Below are 12,500 nucleotides of genomic sequence, written 5' to 3' on the forward strand. Positions count from 1 at the left end.
TTATATATATACATATTATATAATATACTATAACTATATATATATATAATATATATTTAGATATATATATATATATATATATATATGTATATATATATATATATCTATATATCTACTATATAATATATATCGCATATCTATATATATTATCTCTATATACATCTATATCCTCTATCTATCTATATTATTATCTATATATATCTATATATTATATATCTATGTATATATAATATTAGATATATATTTATATATATACTATATATATATATATATATACATATATATACTATATCGATATATATCTATCTATATCTACATCTTATATATATATATATAGTACATCTATAGCTATTCTAGCTAGATCTATATCATATATATATCTATATATATATAGTATATATATATATATATATAATCTCCAACATAAGGGTGGGGATTTGCTATGTATTTTAAATATATATATGATTATTAAGGGAAGGGGGGGGGGGGGGGGGGGGGGGGGGGGTGAGACATTGTGTATGTCCAGTGCTGTGACATTCCTCATAAATTGGGGAAGGGAATCATCGTTTTTAGCTTCCCATGGATACAGACTGGTCCGAGCGACAGCCTTAGGAAGGTTACCACAGCCTTCCTTCGAGGTGTATGATCAAGTCTGCTGGCTTAGCAAAATCAGTGTCTTCATCCTGTCGGCCCATGAGAAAGCTATTTTTGCGGAGGTGACTTTTAAAAAATGGTTACGAGTGGTTTTCAGGGCGTGAACGATGGGTGTGAGTTTGTGTGTACGTGTGAGCTCTTTCCTACATAATGGCAATGTAACTAAACCATAGAGAGGTTGTTTGCGGGAGTCAGGCGAAGGCCATTGAGGCTTTTGCCTTTGTGAAAGTGCTTAAAGATTCTAGGTTGAGATGGGTGAGTGTATTTATATCTATTTGAGCCAAAGTGTGGCTGGATTGTATTTGAATATTTATTTCAGAGATAACCTGTTTTTATGTGATCTTTTGATTGTGTTCTTGGGCTTATCAGAGTGTTCTGTCTCCTAACAGGTGGTTCTAGTGGAGGGAACTATTCTAGTATGGGGAACTATATTCTGAAGAAGAGTGGGATGGTGTTTTGACTGATTACTGTATAGGACTGTTAATTACCGAGGGTACCTGAGGTATTAGGACTTTGAGTTAACATTCATTTAATCATAATGTAAGAATCTGAGTTTATTCAGTTAATACTTTGCTTTTAAATAAATGTATACTTTTGTAAGTTCACGGACCCCCCCCCTTCTGATTTGATGACCGAATGAAATGGAGAGAGAGGGGAAAAAGAGCTGTTGGGTATCGCGAGAGAGCGAGAGAGAGAGTAGAGAGAGAGAGAGAGAGAGAGAGAGAGAGAGAGAGAAAAGTTTGCTAACTACCAGTTGTCTTCCGCTCTGGTCATTCGCTACGAAATTAATAACGGAGACGTCGTCTCCGTTGTTATTATATATATATATATCTATATATATATATATATATATATATATATATATATATATATATATATATATTCGGTACTTCCAAGTACCCCTTATCGCAAATGATTATAATTCTATAGGAATAATAAAAAAAAACACTATCTCTATAAGGAACAAAATGCCTTAAACAGAAAGATATTTCTCGAAAAATTAGGACTTAATCAGTTCTTAGTTCTATTATTATTATTATTATTATTATTATTTATTATTATTATTATTATTATTATATATTATCCCTTTTGAACTGAATGACTCCATCCGACCATCTTCATCTCTCTCTCTCTCTCTCTCTCTTCTCTCTCTCTCTCTCTAGCCACGAAAGTTCAGCGTAAATCATTGTTCCTTCTTTTTTTTTATAACTTCCTCTCCTCCTTCCATGATTTAAGTGCAAAAGTCCTCTGGCGGCGAAAGTCTTGGCGTTTCCTCAATCCATCACCGACCAAAGAAAGGCGCGTGAGTGTGGCCGGGACTGGCTGACCTGTTCCCTCATTTATCTGTCCCTTATATCTTCAGCGAGTTTCAACAACACTTGGAACAGAGTACAAAGGATCGAATTAAAGAAGTAGAGGTGTTGTAAACTAATATTATTATTATTATTATTATTATTATTATTATTATTATTATTATTATTATTATTATTATTATTATTATTATTATTCTGTTGAATAGTATTTCAGAATTCAGCGAATTAATCTTATATATAATCTTTCCTGTTTTTTTTTTTACTACTCACTTTTCGTGGCCTGGAGCGATACTCTTTAATAACTGGCCAATATTCATATTGTTGAATAATGCTGAAAGTAAAGTATTTTATTTAGAACAGGATTTATTAGTAAAAACTGGTGTTATTATTATTATTATTATTATTATTATTATTTTATTATTATTATTATTATTATTATTATTAATATTATTGTTATTATATTATTATTATTTTTTTTTTTTTTTTTTTTTTGCTCTATCACAGTCCTCCAATTCGACTGGGTGGTTGTATTTATAGTGTGGGGTTCCGGTTGCATCCTGCCTCCTTAGGAGTCCATCACTTTTCTTACTATGTGTGCCGTTTCTAGGATCACACTCTTCTGCATGAGGCCCGGAGCTACTTCAGCCTCTAGTTTTTCTAGATTCCTTTTCAGGGATCTTGGGATCGTGCATAGTGCTCCTATGATTATGGGTACGATTTCCACTGCATATCCCATATCCTTCTTATTTCTATTTTCAGATCTTGATACTTATCCATTTTTTCCCTCTCTTTCTCTTCAACTCTGGTGTCCTATGGTATTGCGACATCAATGAGTGATACTTTCTTCTTGACTTTGTCAATCAACGTCACGTCTGGTCTGTTTGCACGTATCACCCTATCCGTTCTGATACCATAGTCCCAGAGGATTTTTGCCTGATCGTTTCTATCACTCCTTCAGGTTGGTGCTCGTACCACTTATTACTGCAAGGTAGCTGATGTTTCTTGCACAGGCTCCAGTGGAGGGCTTTTGCCACTGAATCATGCCTCTTTTGTACTGGTTCTGTGCAAGTGCCGGGCATTCACTTGCTATGTGGTTTATGGTTTCATTTTTCGTATTGCACTTCCTATATATGGGAGAGATGTTATTTCCGTCTATCGTTCTTTGAACATATCTGGTTCTTAGGGCCTGATCTTGTGCCGCTGTTATCATTCCTTCAGTTTCCTTCTTTAGCTCTCCCCTCTGTAGCCATTGCCAATTATCATCGCTGGCTAGTTCTTTAGTCTGTCTCATGTATTGTCCGTGCATTGGTTTGTTGTGCCAGTCCTCTGTTCTGTCTGTCTTTCTCCTGTGTCTGTATATTTCTGGTCTTCGTCTACTTTTATTAGTCCTTCTTCCCATGCACTCTTTAGCCACTCGTCCTCACTGGTTTTCAGATATTGCCCCAGTGCTCTGTTTTCGATGTTGACGCAGTCCTCTATACTTAGTAATCCTCTCCCTCCTTCTTTTCGTGTTATGTATAGTCTATCCGTATTTGCTCTTGGGTGTATTGCTTTGTGTATTGTCATATGTTTCCTGGTTTTCTGATCTATGCTGTGGAGTTCTGCCTTCGTCCATTCCACTATTCCTGCGCTGTATCTGATTACAGGCAACTGTCCATGTGTTTATCGGCTTTGATCATATTTACCGGCGTGAGTTTTGACTTGAGTATCGCCTTGAGTCTCTGCATATATTCTTTCCTGATCGTGTCCTTCATCTCTTGGTGTTTTATATCATCCTCCTTCCATTATTTGATGTTGCTCCATCTGGTAGCTTTATCCCTTCACTTCTCGTTACTTTGCTTTTTGTATGTTGACTAAGGCACATTTTTCTATTCCAAACTCCATCCTGATGTCCCCAGATACAATCCTTACAGTGCTGGATTAGGGTGTCTATTCCTTGATGCTATTACCATACAGCTTGATGTCGTTCATGAACATCAGATGGTTGATTCTGTTGCCTCTTTTCTTGAGTTGGTACCCGGCATCCATCTTCTGTAGTACTTTTGTCATGGGGAATCATGGCTACTACGAAGAGTAGTGGGGACAGTGAGTCGCCCTGGAAGATCCCTCTCCTGATATTAACTCTGCTAGTCTTATTCCAGAGCTTGTAAGTATTGTATTCCAGTTGCGCATTGTAGTTTTGAGGAAGCTGATGGATGTTTTTCCTCTGCCCCATATATTTTCAGGCATTCTATTAGCCATGTGTGTGGTATCATGTCGAAGGCTTTCTTATAGTCTATCCATGCCATGCTTAGGTTGGTTTTCCTTCTCCTACTGTTCTTCATTACCATTTTGTCTATCAGGAGCTGGTCTTTTGCGCCCCTACACTTCCTTCTGCAACCTTTCTGTTGTGGGGGATGGTGTTTGTCTCCTCTAGGCATAGTTGTATAGCCTTTCAACTGGATGATACCTGTTAGTAACTTCCACATTATGGTAGGCAGGTGATAGGCCTGTAGTTACTGGCTATATTTCCCTTACTCTTGTCTTTTTGTACTAAGGATGTTCTTCCTGTGGTCATCCATTTGGGTGCTTGGTGATTGAGAGATACAATGCTGAGTTGTTCTGCTAATCGTGGGTGTAGGGCCATGAAGTTGTTTTTGAGCCAGTAGCCCATGGACTTCATCGGGACCTGGGGCTTTCCAGTTTGGCATGTTCTTTAGTTGGTGTCTGACTGTGTCTGTTGTGATCTCTGTGAATCTTTGTTTTATTCTCCCTGTTTCTTCTTCCTTGACCTTCCTGAAGCCATGTTGCATGTTTGTTGTGTGATACCGGATTGCTCCATATGTTTTCCCAGAGTCTCTTACTTGGTTCGGCTTCAGGAATTTCTGGGTGGTTGTCTTCCCCTCTTAGTTGGCTGTATAGTCTTTTCTGGATGGTTCCGAATAGTTTGTTCTGTTGGTATCTCTTATTCCTGTTCATGTACCGTTGGATCTTATGTGCTTTGGCTTAAGCCTCTGTTTTACATCTTCTATGTGTTGTTTTAGTCCCCCTCTCTTGTACTTTTATTTCTCGTTGAGTTCCTCCCTAGTTTCTTGCTTCTTAGCCTTTTTCCTCCTGCCATCTCTTTCAGTTTACTCAAATCAGATCTCATCACCATGATTTGCTTTTCCAGGCGCCTTTTCCAAGGAGGTTGCTGTTTTGGTTTCTGTTGGGTTGGTTGTGTGCCTGGTGGTGTTGGTGTTCGAATTCCCCATCAGTTCTGCTACTAATCTTGCTCCTGCATATGCCAAGTTATTTGTTTCTGTGATTTTGGTGGTGTGTATTATGCCCATTATTTCATTGACCTCACTTGTTTTCTCCCTTAATTTCTGGTGTTGTAGGCTTTCCCTATTGTTATCTAATCTGTTCTATCCCCCATTCCGTCCTCTCTGTTACTTCGTCGGTGTTTCTTCGTTGGTCGTTGTTTGATACCTCATCCTCCCTGTCATCTTCTGTGGCATCGTCTCTCAGTTCGTCTTCGTGTAATTCGTTGTCGTGTGACATCTCCCTTTCCAGTTCTTCTCTTTCTGTTGGGGAGAGCCAGTTCTTTTTCTTTATGTTCCTTACTTGGTCTGCCAGCCTCTGCTCTGTTTGGGGGTGTTATTCCTCTCATTCCAGATGTTGACCAATCTTCTTCTATATCCTCTCTCCGTCGGGTTGCTTCTGATGTAGCATCTCCATATTTCCTTATTTTCTTCTCTTGTCCATTTCTTCCTTTTTGCCTCTGTAACTCCAATCTCAGGCTGTTGATTATTGTCGTTGTGGTGATCAGTTGCTGGATGACGACCTCCAAGTACCTGACCGTCTTCCCCTTCAATTGGGTTGAATACCTGATTGCCGGACGAAGCTCCTCTGTTGCCAGAGGTTCCATTTACGTCGTTGTCGTTTATTCCTTCATTTCTTTCCATCATTGCTGAGTTTTGCTATTTAACCCATAGCTGGACCCTACCCCATCAGGGATAGGTACTCATTTACAGCTGAGTAGACTGAGGAAATTATGGTAAAGATCCTTTCCCAAGGAATCAACGCCGAGGAGAGCGGTCACCCATCCAACGACTGACCAGCCCCAATGTTGCTTAACTTGACTTAAGTCTATTGACGACCTAACCCACTCCTTCACGGCGCCACATTGTTATTTTATTATTATTATTATTATTATTATTATTATTATTATTATTATTATTATTATTATTACTCTGAAAACAGATCTTCTTTCAAACTTTTTTTATTGGATATATAATGGCAGAATTTTGTGTAGCCAGTATAGCTATACCAGCACCAATACCAGCCCTTAAACCAAAGACGACCCCTGCCCCGAACTGAACTACGCCTACGCAATAATACCGCCACTGACAACGACCCCTGCTTGACGTGGACCTAATATCCTGTTCTAATAAAAGATTACCTTCAGCATTTATAATTTTTTTTAAATTCCCAATATGAATATTGGCCAGTTACTCAGAAACATCGCTGAGCCTGAGAAGCGAATTGTAAGGAAAATAGAAAAACAATATATAAATTTAACTCGCCTATTCTGCCATTCTTTTTAACAGTATTTTTATTATTATTATTATTATTATTATTATTATTATTATTATTATTATTATTATTATTATTATTCAGATGATGAACCCTATTCATATGGAACAAGCCCACCCACAAGGGCCACTGATCAGAAATTCAAGCTACAATGGACGAGGAAATCACTTATCAAAAAGAAAAACTAATGATCTGAGTAAATAAATAATTGAAAATATAAGTAAATTATCAAAATGCACTGATAGAATAATCTAGAGGAAAACGGTTGAACGAAAATGTATATTTAAAAGATATTTTCAGTTTCTGTGGAAGGTCACTAATGGCACAGGAATAGCAGACCAGTGAGATTACCGCTGTCTCGTCTCGGGTAACACGAATTTTACGGCAACGAGATTATTTGTTTATTATTTACAAAATGGGAATAGAGAGAGAGGATTTGTTTAATACCGCGTAAAATGAAAATATCGATATTAATCTGTAACGAAAATGGAACCAAAATGTTTTTTTTGTTTTCGCCCTGCCTCTGGAACTTGATATTACTTTAACGTTCATTCGCGTTCATAATACAAAGGTAAGTACTTACTTTCTCGTACATACACACACAGACCCACACACACACACGCACACACACGCACACACACCTACATAGCTCGTATACCATAGGAGTGGGCATTAGAAATAAAGTTACATAGATAATTTATAACATTATTCACGGAATAGTAATGCAAAACTATGGGCTTGTATATATACGTAATATTATGTATGTATATTATATATATATATATATATATATATATAATATATATATATATATATATATATATATATATATATATATATATATATATATATGTTAAAAATACTGAAGTTTTATTTTACCGTTTGTCCATAAAGTGACCTTTTCCCTTTATAGGGAAAATAATTCTTACGGGGAAGAAGAAGATAACTTCTTACCCAGGTGGATGAAGGCTTAGCCCGTGATAGCTTTTCAGAGTAAATGTTTTTCGGGTCAGGTGGATGATGTATCGAGAGAGGGCACACACAAACACACACACACACAAACACACACACACACACACACACTGACACACACACGTACAGAGAGAGAGAGAGAGAGAGAGAGAGAGAGAGAGAGAGGGAGAAAAAGATTGTTACACCGTACTTACGTTTACGATATATAATATTTCATATTCCGTCTCCTCAATAAGATTATTTTAGGTAACTTTATGATTTTGCTAGTATTTATAAAGGTGCAGTTTTTATTTTGATATATAATGTCTACATTTAAATATAGTATTTTTTTTTATGAACATGAATCTACAGCTAACTATTAAAACTATTGTAACCTTAAACTTAGTTGGGATGCCTATAATGAGAATTTACACTCCACGAATAATAATAATAATAATAATAATAATAATAATAATAATAATAATAATAATAATAATAATAATTGAAAAGAGGCAATAGAATTAGCCATCTGATGTTTCATGGACGACATCAAGCTGTATGGTAAAAGCATCAAGGAAATAGATACCCTAATCCAGTCTGTAAGGATTTTATCTGGGGACATCAAGATGGAGTTTGGAATACAAAAATGCGCCTTAGACAACATACAAAAGGGCAAAGTAACAAGAACTGAAGGGATAAAGCTACTAGATGGGAGCAACATCAAACACATAGATGAGACTGGATACAAATACCTGGGAATAATGGAAGGAGTGGATATAAAACACCAAGAGATGAAGGACAAAAACGATCAGGAAAGAATATATGCAGAGAGACCATCAAGGCGATACACAAGTTAAAACTTCAATGGCAGGAATATAAAGGAGGAATATGATAAAATGCCATAAACAAAAACATGGGCAAGTGCCAGAGTAATCAGATACAACGCAGGAATAGTGGAATGGACGAAGGCAGAACTCCGCAGCATAGTCAGAAAACCAGGAAACATATGACAATACACAAAGCACTACACCCAAGAGCAAATACGGACAGGCTATTCATTAACACGAAAGGAAGGAGGGAGAGGACTACCAAGCATAGAGGACTGCGTCAACAATCGAGAACCAGATGCACTGGGGCAATATCTGAAAACCAGTGAAGACGATTGTGGTCTAAAGAGTGCATGGGAAGAAGGACTAATAAAAGTAGACAAAGACCCAGAAATATACAGAGACAGGAGAATGACAAACAGAACAGAGGACTGGCACGACTAAAGAACTAGCCAGCGATGACACGGGGCAATGGCTACAGAGGGGAGAGCTAAAGAAGGAAACTGAAGGAATGATAACAGCGGCACAAGATCAGGCCCTAAGAACCAGATATGTTCAAAGAACGATAGACGGAAATAACATCTCTCCATATGTAGGAAGTGGCATACGAAAAATGAAACCATAAACCACATAGCAAGCGAATGTCCGGCACTTGCACAGAACCAGTACAAAAAAAGAGGCATGATTCAGTGGCAAAAGCCCTCCACTGGAGCCTGTGAAAGAAACATCAGCTACCTTGCAGTAATAAGTGGTACGAACACCAACCTGAAGGAGTGAGAGAAAACGATCACGCATAGATCCTCTGGGACTATGGTATCAGAACAGATAGGGTGATACGTGCAAATAGACCAGACGTGACTTTGATTGACAAAATCAAGAAGAAGGTATCACTCATTGATGTCGCAATATCATGGAACACCAGAGTTGAAGAGAAAGAGAGAGAAAAAATGGATAAGTATCAAGATCTAAAAATAGAAATAAGAAGGATATGGGATATGCCAGTGGAAATCGTACCCATAATCATAGGAGCACTAGGCCCGAACCCAAGATCCCTAAAAAAGAATCTAGAAGAAAAACTAGAGGCTGAAGTAGCTCCAGGACTCATGCAAAAGAGTGTGATCCTAGAAACGGCGCACATAGTAAGAAAAGTGATGGACTCCTAAGGAGGACTGTGATCGGAGAAAAAAAAAATAATAATAATAATAATTAATAATAATAATAATAATAATAATAATAATGATAATAATAATAATAATAAAGTTATATTAACAATTGTCGATGGTGACTCTACTTTAGATAAAGCGAGATATTCTTTAGCAAGGGATCTTGCTCCTAAAGCAGCCTTTACGTGATATTAAGATATTTGGAAGATACGAAAAAACTTGATGAAAAAAAATATCCATTTTGAAGCAGTGTTAAACCTATTTCGAAGTTCTCAGAACATCCTAGTTCAATAAAACGTTAGTACATTATTGTAAGATAACATAGAAACGAACCACAAAACATTGAACCAATTAACCCCAAAAACTTTTGCGTACAAAATAAATACTGATATATATATATATATATATATATATATATATATATATATATATATATATATATATATATATATATATATATATATATATATATAATATATATATATATGAATAACTTGATCACGAAGTATATAAACGTGATGCTATGTATAAATAAAGTTTTTTTGCCACGAAAGAAAAGATGAAAAAGCGAGATAGCCAAGTACTTTCGGTCCTGTTCAGTAAAGGGTCCGAACAGGACCGAAAGTACTTGGATATCTCGCTTTTTCATTTTTTCCTTTTTGGCAAAAAACCTATATATATATATATATATATATATATATATATATATATATATATATATATATATATATATATATGTATATATATATACATATATATTGTTATGAAGTGCCAAGTATCTGGTTACTACACTTACCATTCATTTATTCTTACTTCACAAAAGCCAGACACCTGAGCCGTCATCACAAGTATTAAACGACTGAATATTCTAAAGGCAACAGTGATCCCTTAACAACTTACCAGTATTGCAGAAAATCAGACTAAGTTCATCAAAACAGGTGTGAGGTAATCTTGTAAGTAATTAAATTAATCAAAGGGCATCACTCCATCAACAACTTTAAAAGTCTAAGTATTTACTTGATTTCAGAAGTCTAAGTACTTCCCTGGTTTTAAGTCACTTCAAGTAAATTGAAGGAAAGCAAATCAATTACCACTCTATGTTTCTACTTAACATAAATAAAATCAAATGCAAATATACTGGTTAGAAATGAAATACTTATAAAAATTTTAAGTTCAAAAATTTATTATTAAATTCAAAATTTATAAGTAAAATTCACAATATCAGGGAAAATTACTGTTACTTGAAAACAAAGTTAAGTTTAATTAATTTTTGAATCAAATTAAGTAAAATTAAATCAAAATTAATTTATCACAAAATTAAAAAGAATTAATTCAATCAAAATTCAAAAGTGTTAGGCAATAATTGAAAATTTGAAATTAATTCACAAGTGCTAAACAATAATAAAACTTGAAAAGAATTCTAAGTAAATGCAAATTAACCCTTAGATGCAGGAATGGGTCTATTGGACCTGGACAGTTTTTCGTATCTTGATAACGCTGCATTCTTTTCATGTGAGAGCATTCATATTTTATGTAATCTTTGAAACTTTATCATAAAATATGTTTATGAGTGCAAAACACCAAATATATTAAGGTCTGTGGGACAGGCGCATAATTTCAATGTGTGTGCGTAATTTGCAGGAACTGGGTCTCTGAGACCCGGTAAGAGTTTTACTCTTTTCTTTCATTTATTTCCACTTCAGATATTAATTGATACATGAATAATCTTCAGATTATATTATGTTTTCGTTGAATTATAGGTATAACACTGATAATAAAAATGATAAAAAAAAATTTTTACTAAAAAGTATTACTGAAGAAATCTTGAAATGCTCAAACCAGGAAGGAAATTGGATAAGACAAAAGGGAAAAAAAAAAAACAAAAAGAAAAAAAATGGAAAAAAATCAGAGTGAATTTTTTGCTTTTATCGGCATAGTTTTTTTAGCAGGCTCTGAAAAGGAATGGGATGTCTCAATACGAGAATTATTTGGTGACCCTCTTTCTAACCCTATTTACAAGGCAGCAATGTCCGTTGAAATATTTGAGGAAATTAGGCATTTCATGAGATTTGATGATAAAAGAACAAGAGAATTCCGTTTGCAAACTGATCATCAAGCTGCTTTTAGATATATATGGGACCAGTTCATTGTAAATTGTAGAAAATCTTATATCCCTAGTGATTGCGTGACAGTGGATGAGCAACTCATTCCTTTCAGGGGAAGGTGCAGGTTCATCCTTTATATGCCAGCGAAGCCGTAAAAATATGAAATAAAGATATTTTGGGTTTGTGATTCCAGAAGTTATTTTGGGTTTGATGGAATTATTTACACTGGTCGACAGCCTGGGGAAGATGTTTGTAAAAACCTTGGCACAAAAATTGTATTACAGCTATGCAGTCAGTTTAGAAATGCAGATCGTAACATAACCACTGACAACTTTTTCACTAGTGTACCACTAGGAGAGGCCCTTTTGGAAAAAAATTTGTCATTGGTTGGTACACTACACCAGAACAACCTCGATATTCCTAACATCATGAAAAGTGTAAAGAATCGTGAAGTTTACAGTAGTGAATTTGGTTTCAAGAATGATGTCACAATGGTCAGCTACATACCAAAGAAAAAAACAACTCAGAAAAATGTAATACTGCTTAGCACTATGCATCATGATAAAGAGATTGACACGGATAGCAAGAAACAAAAACCATCTATCATTACCTTCTACAATGAAACAAAATGTGGGGTTGATGTGATGGACCAAATGGTACAAACTTATTCATGCAAAAGGCAAACAAGAAGTTGGCCAATGGTTCTTTGGTACAATATGATAGACGTTGCCTGTCAAGATGCTTATATAATTTTTATTACACAACACCCAGACTTCCACCCAAACAAGTCCTACAAGCGTCGACTTTTTATAAAATAACTCGTGAAAGATTTAGTTATTCCACATATGTCAGAACGACTGGAATCAGTCCCAAATCTTCCAAAAGCTGTATTATGTTCCATGGAAAGATGTGGAGTGGTAACCGAACCAG

The sequence above is a fragment of the Macrobrachium nipponense genome, chromosome 13 (genome assembly GCF_015104395.2).
Source record: "Macrobrachium nipponense isolate FS-2020 chromosome 13, ASM1510439v2, whole genome shotgun sequence".
Taxonomy (NCBI): Eukaryota; Metazoa; Arthropoda; class Malacostraca; order Decapoda; family Palaemonidae; genus Macrobrachium; species Macrobrachium nipponense.